This window comes from Suricata suricatta, chromosome 2 (assembly GCF_006229205.1).
Source record: "Suricata suricatta isolate VVHF042 chromosome 2, meerkat_22Aug2017_6uvM2_HiC, whole genome shotgun sequence".
NCBI classification, from domain to species: domain Eukaryota; kingdom Metazoa; phylum Chordata; class Mammalia; order Carnivora; family Herpestidae; genus Suricata; species Suricata suricatta.
In genome coordinates, this window is record NC_043701.1 from 24,775,893 (window position 1) to 24,790,535 (window position 14,643).

General features: G+C 37.2%; 1 protein-coding gene across 1 annotated transcript in view; it reads left to right on the forward strand.

Annotated features, from left to right (window-relative positions):
* GRM8 (glutamate metabotropic receptor 8) overlaps window positions 1-14,643 on the forward strand; it is a 748,501-nt gene that overhangs the window by 696,000 nt on the left and 37,858 nt on the right. The window lies entirely within an intron of this gene.

Here is a 14,643-nt window from a genome sequence, read left to right on the forward strand (position 1 = left end):
TGACCCATAATCAAATTTCATGTAATAAAAGGCCTAATTTGACACCATAGCTACATTATGTCCATTACAGCTCGTCTTTTATAGGTAACTGCCAAAGTGAAGTGTGTGTGTATCAGTATAAAACAGGGCAGAAGGTGGAAAAAGAGAAGTAAATTAGTCTATAAATTATTTAATATTAATTGCCAACTCATTATTCAGTCAAAAACAATAGAGCCAGCCAACAGTGCCATTACCCCCCCTTTCCTGGAGACACAGTGTCTCCTGTGTGGATGAGTGTTTTCGGTAGAACAGTTTTTAGTTTCTCTGGCAGTGTGCCAGAAAGGGGCTTTTTAAGATGAGATCTAATTCAGTGGGGCCCTGGAAACCAGGTGCTCCTGCTGGAAGCTGATCACCTGTGGCCCCCACCGATGCTCAGTGGTCAAGTAGTAACTCTGCCATTGCGGTCCTGACTCCAAGTTTGGGCTTCTCTTTGGCCCAGGATTCCATCTTTCTTTTACTTCATCCAATACAGTTCAGCATACATGCAGAGTCAAGACTTTGTTTTGTTTTTAGAAAACATCCCAGGGAAGAATATAGCATCAGAAAAAAATGAGTTTCTTTTTTCTTTTTTAAAGATTATTTACTTGAGAGAAACAGAGACAGCATTGGTAGGGAGGCAGAGAGAGGAAGAGAGAGAATCTCAAGCAAACTCCACGGAGCTCAGTCTCACAAAACCATGAGATCATGAACTGAGCTGAAACCAAGAGTCAGACACTTAAATGACTGAGCCACCCAGGTGCCCCCAAAATTGAGTTTCTTAAATTATCTGAATCCTCAGTAGGCATAGCTGTCCCTCCCTGTACTCAGCTCTCTCTTGGTCTATGGTAAAGCCTGAGAATGTTTATGGCCTCAGAGACCACCTCTCATGAAATCCTCTAACCCTGGGGAGGTCTGTGCCTAACTTCTTTAAATTTACAGAATCTGTCTCTTGCCTTCTCTAGGTCACATTACAAGGTCAAAGGACTTGTTTGTCTTGATTTCCTGGCCCTCATCTATAATCCTATTGCTTTGCACTCTGATCATTCCCTTGAACTTTGTGTTCCTCTCAATGAGCAGGAGGTCCCTACCTAAACTTTATGGCAAATGTCCATTTGGAGCTTCTCTTTCACAACTAATTTGATTGCAGGTCCACACTTTCTCTTTGATAGTCACTTTGAGCACCAAAGATTACAATTGCCTATCATTTAAGACTCTTAGTTCTACTTCCGTATATACAGATTTAACCCCACATACTGGTAAAAACTTTCACATATGCCAATTATAGATATATTGCGATTTCTTAAGGGATAGAAAATTTCTTACCCAGAAGAATTTTAAGATGTTAAACCAACTTCCGAGTTGTTACAATGATTGAAATGGGGCAAGGACATCAAAGCCAACGAAACTCCTCAGAAAGACAGTTCCAACTGGGTCTGTCTGATGAGAAGAGCTACTTACCCTCTCTTTATAAATGAGCAAATTCAGGCTGATGCAACTTGAAAATGCCAAGTTAGGTGGCATTGTACTAATGAAAAGGGCCTGCATTTCGGAGGCTGACACACGTAGGTTTATAGGATGGTCCCTTCATCTACGGTTTTACCTTGAGGAGCTCATTTATATTGGTTGCACACAGGTTTCCTCATCTTTAAAGAGTTGTATAAAATTCTTACAAAAATGGATGAGGTAGCAAATGTAAAATTCAGACCACTGGTAGCCTAATACACAGTTATGTAATTAGGAGCATTTTCTACCTTCCTGCCTCCATCTTCTTTCCACATGATGCTACTTTTTTCTTAATTTGGGTGTATTGTTGCCACTATGCTGTCCTTTATTCCATCCTTATGTTGAAATTGGCCATAATCACTGTTCCCATTACTCATTAAATTCTTTCACGTACCTGGTATTTAGTATTGTCTTATTTCATGCATTCTCAATGGAGCAGAAAGACAGAAGCACATCTGCTGATATTCATTAACAGAATATTTGTCAATAATTGTCACATGAATGGGCTAGACTAATCTTCACCCATCAGTTCTCAGTGTCATGGTTCAGCTGATGGTTGTTCTTTGCTAACACAGCTTTTGGCACTTTAAGAATCAGCCCCCTCCCCCGTCCTGCTCCCAAAAGCAAGAATCCCTAGTTGGGGCGCCTGGGGGGCTCAGATTTCAGCTCAGGTCATGATCTCACAGTGGTAAGTTCGAGCCCTGCATCGAGCTCTGTGCTGACAGCTCAGAGCCTGGAGCCTGCTTCCGATTCTGTGTCTCCCTCTCTCCCTGTTCTTCCCTCTCTCTCTCTGTCTCTCTTGCGTGCTCTCTTTCTCTCTTTTGCTCTTTTGAAAAAAAATAAACATTTAAAAAATTTTATTTAAAAAATAGACACAAATATTGAATATGACCTTGAAGATCTGCACTGGCAAGTTTCTGATTATGCCACGCTCTTCTGAACCCAAACTCTTAGTATATAAATGTTAACAACACCTTTAATTTGCATACTTTGTGAATTCATTGAAATCAGTGGAATTGTAGATAAAAACCATGCTATTTTATGCTGGTTTTATTTGGGGGCACATGCATTGCTGGTGAATGCAGCTGTGGTAAAAAGGCAGAATGCTTCACTTCTTACTAAGTTAAGGTTGAATGGTGGTAAATGCAAAGCCCTTTGTTAGTAGAGTCATCATTAAACAAGTGTTCTACATGGAGCGCCTGTGTGGCTCTGTCAGTTTAGCATCTGACTCTTGGTTTCAGCTCAGGTCACGCATGATCTCACAGTTCGTGACTTCAAACCCCATGTTGAAGCACGGAGCCTGCTTGGCTTCTCTCTCTCCCTCTCTCTCTGTTCCCTCCCACCCCATTTGTACTTTCTCTGTCCCTCTCTCAAAATAAGTAAATAAATAAAATTTAAACAAAAAAAAATAAGAAAAGAAGAATCCCTAATAAAGAAGACTGAATGAGAAACTAATTTAAAGTTTGTATCACTCAGCATGCGCTTCTTCAACTTGGAGATCCCAACTCTTATTCTACTTTTAAGTTCCTGGATACCTGGTTTCTACTCCAAATACAGTCAATTGCCAAACTTAGAATAAAAAATTATCAAGACCTATGATCCTTTTTGAGGTGTCAAATCTATTCTGATTACTATACTATCATTACTGCAGTTTGAATAGCATCTCCTGATTAATAGATTTCAATCTACCTACCTCACTTAGTTCTAAAATATTTGGAACTTCTTTATTTCTACTTAAATTTCCAGTCTCTGATTTTGCCATTTAGTTATGAGCAGGCCTTAGCTTGCTAAGCTGGCTCTAACCCAGCTTTCTGTTCTATAGCCCTCCACTGTCTGACCTCTGCTTTGGAGGCCACATGTTTTCAGATGGCTCACTGAGTCCTGCTGTGGGACTGTCATATTCTCACATCTTTCCTGACCTTTTGGCAAGAGCCACGGTCTCTGCCCCAGTGCTGTAGCACAGTTTGCAAATGTTTTTATTGCTAATGGGCCATATCCATTTGAAAGAATAAATAGTTATATCATATATAAAGTCTGCATTTTTCTGTTTGTTTAATTGATTTTTAACTTAGTGTTCTTGTTATTCTAAAAGGACCATTATGAATGCTTACTGGAAATTATTTGTGCCGTGAACTTAATTGAATGGTCACGTATTCTAACCAAGTAGTTAGTATTTCCTAGTGTTCAGTTTGCTGAAAATTCAGGAACTTGATTTTGTACATTCTTAAACATTTCATTTTGTGATTTAAGTAACCTAGGCCAGCAGAATAGCAACATGTTTTCAAGAGATGTGTAGTTTGAAATTCTGTACTTTCAGTCAGTGGCAATGGCATTCAAATGTATAGCAATTCTGTTTTTGAAGACTTCAGTCCTTCCTTCCTTCCTTCCTTCCTTCCTTCCTTCCTTCCTTCCTTCCTTCCTTCCATCCTTCCTCATTCACTCCCTCTTTCCCTCCCTCCTTCTCTCTCTCTCTTTCTTAATTTTTTTTTTTTTTTGGTGATGCACTACTAAATGTACTAAGGGCCCTTTGACATAAAAGGAAAACAAAGTATAATATGCACTTACCTGTCTTCCCCAGGCATTTTCTAAAGGAGGGCTTATCTAAGTGCTAATAAATAAACACGGCAGATTTCTATTAAAGGATAAACTATTAGCTTATCTTTTGCTGATTTTGTCTGTTTAAAGAGATACCAGTATAAATTATGAACACAAAGACTTGAGTATTTATGATGTGGTAGATGGATGGGACTATTAAAGATACCCTAAAAATCATTAGACTCAAGTGTATGACATTGACATGATGCTTGTGATTAATTAACAGTCTCTGAGAGTGTTTGAAATTATATTTAGTTTACATAATACCAAGTACTGTGCCTATCTATCTGAGCTAATGGTTAGATTGCTTCTTTAAAAAATGATGACAACTCACAATACTTATCAAAAGACTTGTAAATGTATGAGAATCACAATTATGTTCTTCTCTTCCTATCGAAACTAAACCAGTTGCAAGATTAGTACAGAGTTATAAATAAATAAGAAAATTATCACCTTCATTACTAGTAAATGTGGGTAAATGCTGAGAGATGAATGCTGGCTTCCCTTCCCCAGTGGCCAAGTCCGGTTCTGGAGACGCGTTATAAGAGAGGGAGCAGGTCTGAAGAGCTGAGCTTTCCCCTGCCAGTCATGCTGCAGGAAATCATGCCTCATGACAGCGGCCACAGAGAGAAGAATGTGCCTCCAACAGCCAACTGATTCCAAAAAGAGAGCCTGAAAGTAGCTGAGTTGTGCATTCTTAGTGCCTTTGCCTAATCTTATCAATCAGATAAATCATTCCAGAAGGAAGCATAGGGGAGGTATCTGGGTTAAAAAAAGATAGATTAGGGAGACCTCCATGTAGACTTAGTAGTTAAAAGCTCTAAGGTGTCCTTTATTATTCTAACATAGAAAATAAAACAGCAGCCTGAAAGAGATTGAGGATGTGTCAAAGTCACAGATGGAGTAACTGATAGAGCAAACTTTAGCTATTTCACTCAGCGAAGCTGCCTTAGTCAAAAGCAGCACATGGACATTACTAATCATCAGGGAAATGCAAATCAAAACCACAATGCGATATCCTTTTATACCTGTCGGAATGGCTAGTATCAAAAAGACAAGGACTAGTAAGTGGTGGTGAGGATGTGGAGAAAAAGAAATTCTCGTGCACTGTTGGTGGGAATGCAAACTGATGTAGCCACTGTGGAAAACAGTATAGAGTTCCCCAAAAAATAAAAAATAGACTTACCCTATGACCCAGTAATTTTACTACTGGATATTTACCCAAGAAAATAAAAACGCTAATTTGAAAAGATATATATACCTACAAACATCCATCATCTAATGAATGGATAAAGAAGATATAATATGATATATATAAATATATATAAATATATAAATATGCACAATGGAATACTACTTGGTGATGAATAAAATCTACCATTTGTAACAATGTTGATGGAACTAGAGTGTATTATGCTAAGTGAAATAAGTAAGCCCAAGAAAGACAAATATCATGTGATCTCTCATATGTGGAATTCAAGAAACACGGCAGATGAACACAGGGGAAAGGAAGGAAAAATAAGATAAACACAGACAGGGAGGCAAACCAGAAGAGACTCTTAAATACAGAGAACAAACTGAGAGTTGCTAGAGGGAGGTGTGGGGGGGGAGGGCCTAAATGGGCGATGGGCATTAACAAAGGCACTTGTTGGGATTAGCAGTAGGTGTTATATGTAAGAGATGAATCACTGGGTTCTACTCCTGAAGCTAAGACTACATTATATGTTAATGAACTAGAATTTAAACAAGAAGAGAAAAAATATATATGCACTTCTGTTAATTGCAGCATTATTTATAATACCCAAGATATGCAAGGAAGCTAAGTGTCCATTGATAGATGGATAGATATATATATGGCTTAATAATATTCCATTGTATATATTATATATATAGTATATGTGTATATATTGTATATATATTATATATACAATGGAATATTATTAAGCCATGAAAAGAATAAATTCTTGCAGTTTGCATCTACAAAGATGAATGGACTTAGAGGGTATAATGCTAAGTGAAATAAGTCAGTCAGACAAAGGCAATTACCATATGATTTCATTCATATGTGGAATTCAAGAAACAAAACAAAGAATAAAAGAGATATAAAAAGACTTAAATACAGAGAACAAACTGGTGGTTACCGGCAAGCAGTGTAGCGGGAGAGGTGAAATAGGTAAAGGGGATTAAGAGTACACTTACCTTGAGCACTGAGCAATGTATAGAATCGTTGAATCATATTCTATATCTGAAACTAATATAATACTGTATGTTAGTTGCACTTTAATTACAAAAGAAAAATAATAAAAAAAGACAAATTAAAATTTTAAAAGCAGCACAGCTATAAACCTGTGCTAATGCACACAGCTGTTCATTTTCTCCTCACACAGAGACTGCCATGGGATTTTTTAAACATCCCAGACGCACCTTCTGCTGAAATCTGTTCTTCAGAGAAAGATGATTACTCTTTTAGCACATCCCTGTTAATTTTGTTGGTACATGCTACTCTTTTCCTTGCCTGGGAGAAACTTCACTCAATGTCTCTGAGCCAGTGTCTCCTCTGCCCCTCTGCTTCAGCTCTGGCCTCTCGCCATGTGGCAGATCTTCTGTGTTTTATACCTGGACTGTGGCCCCTGGTCCCTCCTGGCATTAGTCTTACTGGTGTATTTTGTAACATAGCCCACGGTTTCTTAAGGTCATATGCTTTTTAACCTCCTTTTATGGGGGAGGAGAGTGGATTTTATCATAGAACAACTTTATTAGATGAAAATATTTTATCCACTTTCTAATAAAAAGAAAATAAACAAACCAACAAAAAACCCTCAACAACCTTCTCCATCAAGTCAGTTGACAAACAGAGCTTCCCAATACTTCTTTCTTCTCATACAGACTGGTGCCTTTTCAGACACACTTTACATTTGTCCTAGCAAAAATATCTTAATGGATGTTAAGAAGTATTTCAAGCTGTATTCAAATGGATTTATCATTAAGATCATTCATTTGTGATTTGTGATTGTTACTATTTTAACTAACAGGTACTCAGAATTCTAGCTTGTATATCAGCTTTGCCAAGGAAAAGAGGTCCACCTGTTGGAATTACTCAGTTTTGAGATTTATATATAAGGAATACCTATCTATAAACCTGTCCACATCTTAATCTATAAAATCAATGATTGCCCTATCATAAAACTTCCTAAGTTCAAGAGAGGTTAAATCTAATGTTTATGAAAATATTTTATTTAGAGAACTAAAATTAGCATAAAGTTGCTAAGACTGAACCATATTAATAAAAAACTTGTATGAGATGAAGTAGCAAGAGCAAAACTTTAGGAGACAGGAAACCTGGGATGGAGGCGGGCTGTAAGAACGCTGTGTGACATTTGCTTTGTGCAAGTCAGCGATCGCCTTTATAGTGCAAATTTCACCGTGTATAAAGTGTGAATAACAAGACCGGACTTTAGGTTGCGTTAGGATTAAAGTAAAAGAAGATAATGAATGTAAAGTTTTTAGTATTGTTCCTGGCATGAAAAAAAAGTGCTTTACATATGTTAATTTCAATTATTGTATTTTTAAGGCTTGTGGAGATCTGGCATAATTAATACGATACAAGAAGGGCCTGGGTGGCTCAGACGATTGAATGTCCGACTTCGGCTCAGGTCACGATCTCACGGTTTGTGGGTTCGAGCCCTGCGTCAGGCTCTGTGCTGACAGCTAGCTCAGAGCCTGCTCCAGACTCTGTGTCTCCCTCTCTCTCTGACCCTCCCTTGCTCACACTGTCTCTCTCTCTCTCTCTCTCTCAAAAATAAATAAAACATTAAAAAAATTTTTTTAAATCAATATGATACAATGAAAGAAATGCTAGTTTGTTTTATTACTCCTCCCTGAAGTCAATTTATTTACTTATCTATTTATTTATTAAAAAAAATTTTTTTGCAAGAGCTCAAGTGGAGGAGGGGGACAGAGGATTCAAAGCCTACTTTGCACTGACAGCTATAGGCCCGAAGTGAGGCTTGAACTCACAAACTTTGAGATCATGACCTGAGCCGAAGTCAGACACTCAACCGACTGAGCCACCTGGGTGCCCCCAACTTCTGCATTTAGACATCAATGCAAAAAGACAAACAAAAGAGAAAGTGGGTCTTGTGGAAGCATATATAATCTGTACACATGATTAAAATGTTCTGGGGCGCCTGGGTGGCTCAGCTGGTTAAGCATCTAGCTTCAGCTCAGGTCATGACCTCACAGTCATGGGTTCAAGCCCAGCATCAGGCTCTGTGCTGAGGGCTAGCTCAGAGCCTGGAGCCTGCTTCAGGTTCTGTATCTCCCTCTCTGACCCTCCCCTGCTTGCACTGTCTCTGTTTCTCAAAAATAAATAAAAAACATAAAAAAATTAAAATTAAAATGTTCTGAAATTTACTGAAGGCTAGACTGGAAACAGAATATTTCATTTTCACTGATTTATTATCTTCTTATATTGCTAAAGTTATTACCAACCATTATCTTATTTTATTCTTTCAATGGTCTGTCTGATTGTTAACCTTATTCTACAAATTAGACATTTGTAGCTAAAGATTCATAAAATAAACTGACCAAATGTTCATGGACTCTGTAGGAAAGTAATAATAATATTAATTCACATAGTCTTCATTTCCAGTTGGCTGTTGTTTGTATGATGCCCCATTACTTCTAACAGTATGAAACTTTGTAAAAATTATTAAGTTCTGTACATTTACATTTACATACTTATAAAATGCAAGTTCTCTAAATTTATGAGTAATCCCTTTCCTAAACTGAAGCTTCTTAAAAAAGCACATAAAGTATTTATGATAATTTAAATGACAAACAACAATATTCATTCCATTGTGCTTGCCTGTAAAATGAAGATAATAGAAACACACTATTTTAAAACTTGTTTCTTTTTGAGCATTTATAATAGTGCTGAATTAAGTTTCAATAAAATAAAACAAGACGATGGACTACATTGAGAAAATTGTCTAGGGTCTATGGAGAGGGAAATTATGTTTCTGTGAAATGGTATATAATTTTATGAAACCCATAAAACGGTACTAGTATTTATAGAGCAATGCTTACTTTTGAACCCTCCAGATGAACTGATTTTGGTTAGAAACTTCCAACCTCAGATCTCACAATGGATAGGGTAAACATAATTTTAAAAAATCCCCTTAATCATTTGAACTATTATTTCCAAGGGTATTGCATATAGGAGTTATTCAATTCATGTTTGTGATCATTGACAAAATTGGTGTTGTATAGAAGAAATAGTATAACTTTAGAGTTGAATGGTCCAAAGAGACCCACATCCTAGTCTGGATATACATTAGCTATGTGGCTTTGGGCATATTAATCTTTCTAAAACCTCATTTCCTTATCTTTAAAACAAGGACTCTGTCAGCATTATTCCAGGATTAGATGTCATCTGTGTGACGGTTCTGAAATGTAGTACATGTTTCATAAAAGATGGTGATTGTCTGAGTATGGGTTTCCCTGAAAGCAGAATCTGAGACAAAGACTTGAGTGCAGGCAGTTTATTTGAGAAGCAATACCAGGGAATGTAGGAGAGAGGGAACCTGGTGATTGAGACAGGCAGGGGAGCTGAGGTAGAGTGTGTGTAGCGTCCATGAGGACCCATTCCCACTAAGACCTCTGAAAATGCAAACTACCTCCCCTACTTACCCATTTGCATAAAAGAAAGACCAGAGCATTTGTCCCCTGGCATAGTTCATATTCTCTAAGGATCTTTTTTCCCCCACTTCATTTTAAGAACTGTCACATACTTATACTTTTTTTGGTCCAGGTGTGTGTTTATGACTGCAAAAACACTCTAAGGCTTGAATTTCCACTGTTTAAAATTTTTTTAATGTTTATTTATTTTTGAGAGAGAGAGAGAGAGGAAGACAGAGCGTGAGCAGGGGAGGGTCAGAGAGAGGGGGAGACACAGAATCCAAAGGCTCCAGGCTCTGAGCTGCCAGGACAGAGCCCTACACAAGGATCTGTGAGAGCGTGACCTGAGCCCAACCAGCTGAGCCACCAAGATATCCCTTGACTTTCCACTGTTTAGTCCTCAGGATTTTATGTACAAGATGGAAGACTTTATTCAACAGACTACTGCTGTCATCTTCGAGAGGACAGTAGTCAGAATGGGGGGAAATGCTCTTAGCAGGGACCTGGCTGAAGTGAAGGGATGGTCACATTAGAGAACTTGAGTACAGTGAGAAAGAGGGCATAGAATGCTCTTAGAGAGAGCTGAGGGTTGCAGAGGATGAGGGTAAAACCTTAAAGGAGAAAAGATAAATCTGATGATTTTTATGCTATCTTTGTGTGTGGTGCTCTATATACATCTGTATCATCCCTTCAGAGCCTTGTCATTCCTGAAGGCTTTCAAAGTTACACCGCTACCACCGGACCATAAAGGCTATCTGCTTTATACGGGTTTTGTGTGAGATGCGTACACATGTAGTTTTTAACCAACGTTCAAGTCGTCCTCTAACTGGAGTATTGTATACCTCAGCTACTTTTGGCTTGAACACTACAAGATATCTCATTGATGTATCAAGCCCTTCTAATTGTCACACTGTGCATCTAGTCATCTTATACCTGATACTAATTTGCAATTAATGTGCAAGTCTCAGGGTAATAATTAACATCAAAAGATTGCATTTGAATGCTACTTTGCTTATAAGAAAAAAATTTTCATAGAAGTTCTCATTTAAATATCACAGTAAAGGGGAGCATATTGCTGTTAAAGATACTGGGACCCAAGTTTTGTGGCTTCTTAAAGTCCATATGGTTTCCTCAGTCCATACTGTGTGGACTCTTAAATGTAGAATTTCTATCTCCCAGTGCAGTTTTCATTCCACTATACATAGCTATGCTATCATAATATTTGTATGCTATATGCTGTACATTGTTTTATAAATTGATATTCTGTATTAGCTAAGTACATCATTGATATTTCTTGATTATCCAAAGAATATATTTCAAAAATAACTTATATTAAAAAATTTTCGCATAAAGGCATTTACATACATAGAGGCATATATGTATTTGTGATCTACTCTAAAAAAGTAGACTTATAAAATTCAAAATATTATTAATATCATTATTATATGCTCAAAATATTATTAATATCATTATTATATGCTCAATTCTGGGAGTAATGAAATATCTAGAACTAAATCTAGACATATAGATATATGAAGGGATTTATTTTCGGATTTGCCTAACCTGATTATGGAGACTCAGAAGTCCCATGATCTTCCATCTGTAAGCTGGAGAACCAGGAAGGTGAGTTCACATCCAAAGAACCGGGGGGTGTGGGGGGTGGGCAGTGGTGTAAGCCTGAGTATAAGCCAAGAACTGGGGGTTTGGGGGGACAGGGTGATATAAGTCCTGTTCTGAATTCTTGGGCCCAAGAACCAGGATCATTGATGTTCAAGGGCAAGAGAAGATAGATGTTCCGGCTTGAGACATAAAATTCATAGTTCCTCTGCCTTTTCACTCTATTCAGGCCCTAAATATATTGTATGATACCTACCCACATTGGAGAGAGGCATCTTCTTTACATGGTCTGCCAATTCAAATGCCAATCTCTCCCAGATGCACACTCATAGACATACCCCAAAATAATGTTTAATAAGGTCATCCCTTAGGCAGTCAAGTTGACACATAAAATTAACCCCAGCATACAATTATTTGTCTAATCCAATAATATTGAAATATGTTCAGAAATGTGGAATGGAAATGAATTAGACTAGAGATTGAAAGGTGGAAAGGTTTACATATGATGAAGACTGGGAAAGGGCATAGAATTAAGAAGTGAGAAAAGGTTGTTTTTCAAAAGTGATAAAATTGGTTTAATTCAATGGTAGAGTGGAACTAGATTCCTTAACATGAATCAAGGCACTGACACCAAAACTGTGCTTTCAGTCATTATATTCTTTGCCACCTTGCACTTATATCTGGGGGGGAGAAAGCAGTCTCAGTTGTTTGCTATTGATGAAGCAGTCAGAATTCCTAACTGTATTAAATTTCAACTTACCAGATTTCTACATGATGAAAAAAGAAGGACTTCTAAACTTCCAAAGTTGGATGGTTCTCTCAAGGAAAAACTCTTATGAGATTGAGTTGCAAGCAGCACTAGCTGCTTTTTTCATGGACTGCCATTTCAAACGTGGGTATATGGCAGATATTTCCTTGAAAATGAAAGAAGCAGCTTGTCACTTAAAATGACTGACGGAATTTGTTGCCAATGATAACATTTGAGATTTCAAGCAAAAAGTAGAATTTTGGAAAACATATACTATCACCATGAGCTTGATAGCTTTTCAATTCATAAAGAATTTTCTGATGAAATAAATGGTGATTTTTAACAAATGTAATTTTTTAATAATGTATAATGAAATGTGTCAAAATCAAAGACTAGTATAGTTTTGTGAGCAAATTTTTACCCAGTAATAAATACACAATGTTACAAACTATACAGGGATGAAAGATCCATTCAAAGTGCAAAATAGATCAATGGATTTTAATGTAATAGTATATGGAAAGTTTATTGACATTGCTTCAGATTCTGCATTACAACTAACCTTTAAGAAACTACTATAGTTAAGTAATAGGGTAATATCAAAGAAGAATATCAATAATTATCTATAAAGGTTATTAAAATACTCCATTTTCCAACTATATTATCTATGTGAGACAGAGTTTTCTATATATACTTTAACTGAAACAACATAGAATCCAGTTGTCTTCTTTTCTTTTAATTTTTATTTTAATGTTTATTTTTGAGAGAGAGAGAGAGAGAGAGAGAGAGAGCAGGAGAGGGGCAGTGAGAGAGGGAGACACACAATCCAAAGCAGGCTCCAGGCTCCGAGATGTCAGCACAGAGCCCCACCTGGGGCTGGAGCTCACAAACCGTGAGATCATAACCTGAGCTGAAGTCGGCTGCTTAACTGACTGAGCCACCCAGGCGCCCTGCACCCCCTTCCCCCCAGTTGTCTTCTAATGAGCCAGAAATTAAAGCTATTTGCAAAAATGGAGAACAAAAGAAAACAAAAAGCCACTGCTCAATGGTTTTAAATAATATACAGATAAATTTGTTTGTGTAGTTATATATTACATTTTGAGTAAATACTTTAAAATGTGTTTACTTTTGAAACATATATTGGGCTAAACATTAGTTTTTTAATTTTATAAATTTATATTCTTTTATTTTTTAATTTTCTTTTATGCTTTTTTATTTATTATTGAGACAGAGAGAAACAGAGTATGAGTGGGGAAGGGGCAGAGAGAGAGGGAGACAGAATCTGAAGCAGGCTCCAGGCTCTGAGCTGACAGCACAGAGCCCGATGCGGGGCTTGAACCCACGAACCGTGAGATCATGACCTGAGCCAAAGTCGGCAGCTTAACCGACTGAGCCACCCAGGCGCCCCAAATTCATATTCTTTTAAATTTGTTTTAATTTCAAATACTGTAAATACTGACAGATAGAACCCACATAAACAAAAACACTTAGGTACTCTCAATAATTTATAAGATTTTGAAATCTTGAGTCCAAAAGGGGTAAGAATTGCTGCTTTGGCAGAAAGGTAACCATGAAAGATTTTTGAAACTTCAGTTGTGTCTCACATACACCCAACCTTTATAGTCCAGTAGAGAGCTGTGGTTTTAATTCCCTTTTAAATCACCTTAAAGACCAAGCTCTCGACATCCGGTGTTTCATAGAAAAGCCCCGATGGAAATCCCTTAGCTTCCTTTCCCAGACATCACTAACCATTTCGTGTGTTACGATTACTTAATGGAGATCAGGGCAAACCCTGCTATACACACCCTCATGCCTTTGCGCCCGTTCTTCCCCTTCCCTGGAAAACTCTTCATTTTCCCCCCTTCCTATATTTAACTTGTCTATCAAGATCTATTTTGGGCACATCCCCTTCAGGAAACTGTAACTGAACTCCCAATCAGGCTTCTGTGCTATTTCTTTGTGCTTCTATATCTCAATTTTAGCATTTAGCATATTACCGTGACATTTTTGCTTCTGTATCTGTTTTCTCCTGTGATTAATAAACTTCTTGAGGACACAGACCTTGTGACTAATACGTGCCTGTCACTTAAAAATGCTTGCTTGCTTTAAAGTTTCTGGCTTAATAATGCTTAATAAATGAAAATAAATTATTGCTTTAAAATGATATAGTAAAATGCTAATTCACAGAATTAATCTGGTAACAGACTTCAAAATGGTTTTAACTCAAGAAGGTCAACAGTATGACTTAAGTACAATTTTGAGAAACAAAGTACACAAATCAAACTTTCTTTTTCTCCTTGTTGACATGCAGATTAAGTAACTAAGTTTTGTAAATAAACCTTTAACAATAGATTCGTGCAAACACAACTCAGCTTTCCAAAGAAGGAGGCAATTTTTAATTCTTTTAATTTAATTTTTAAACTTTTTAATGTTTGTTTATTTTTGAGAGAGAGAGAGACAGAGCATGAGCAGGGGAGGGACAGAGA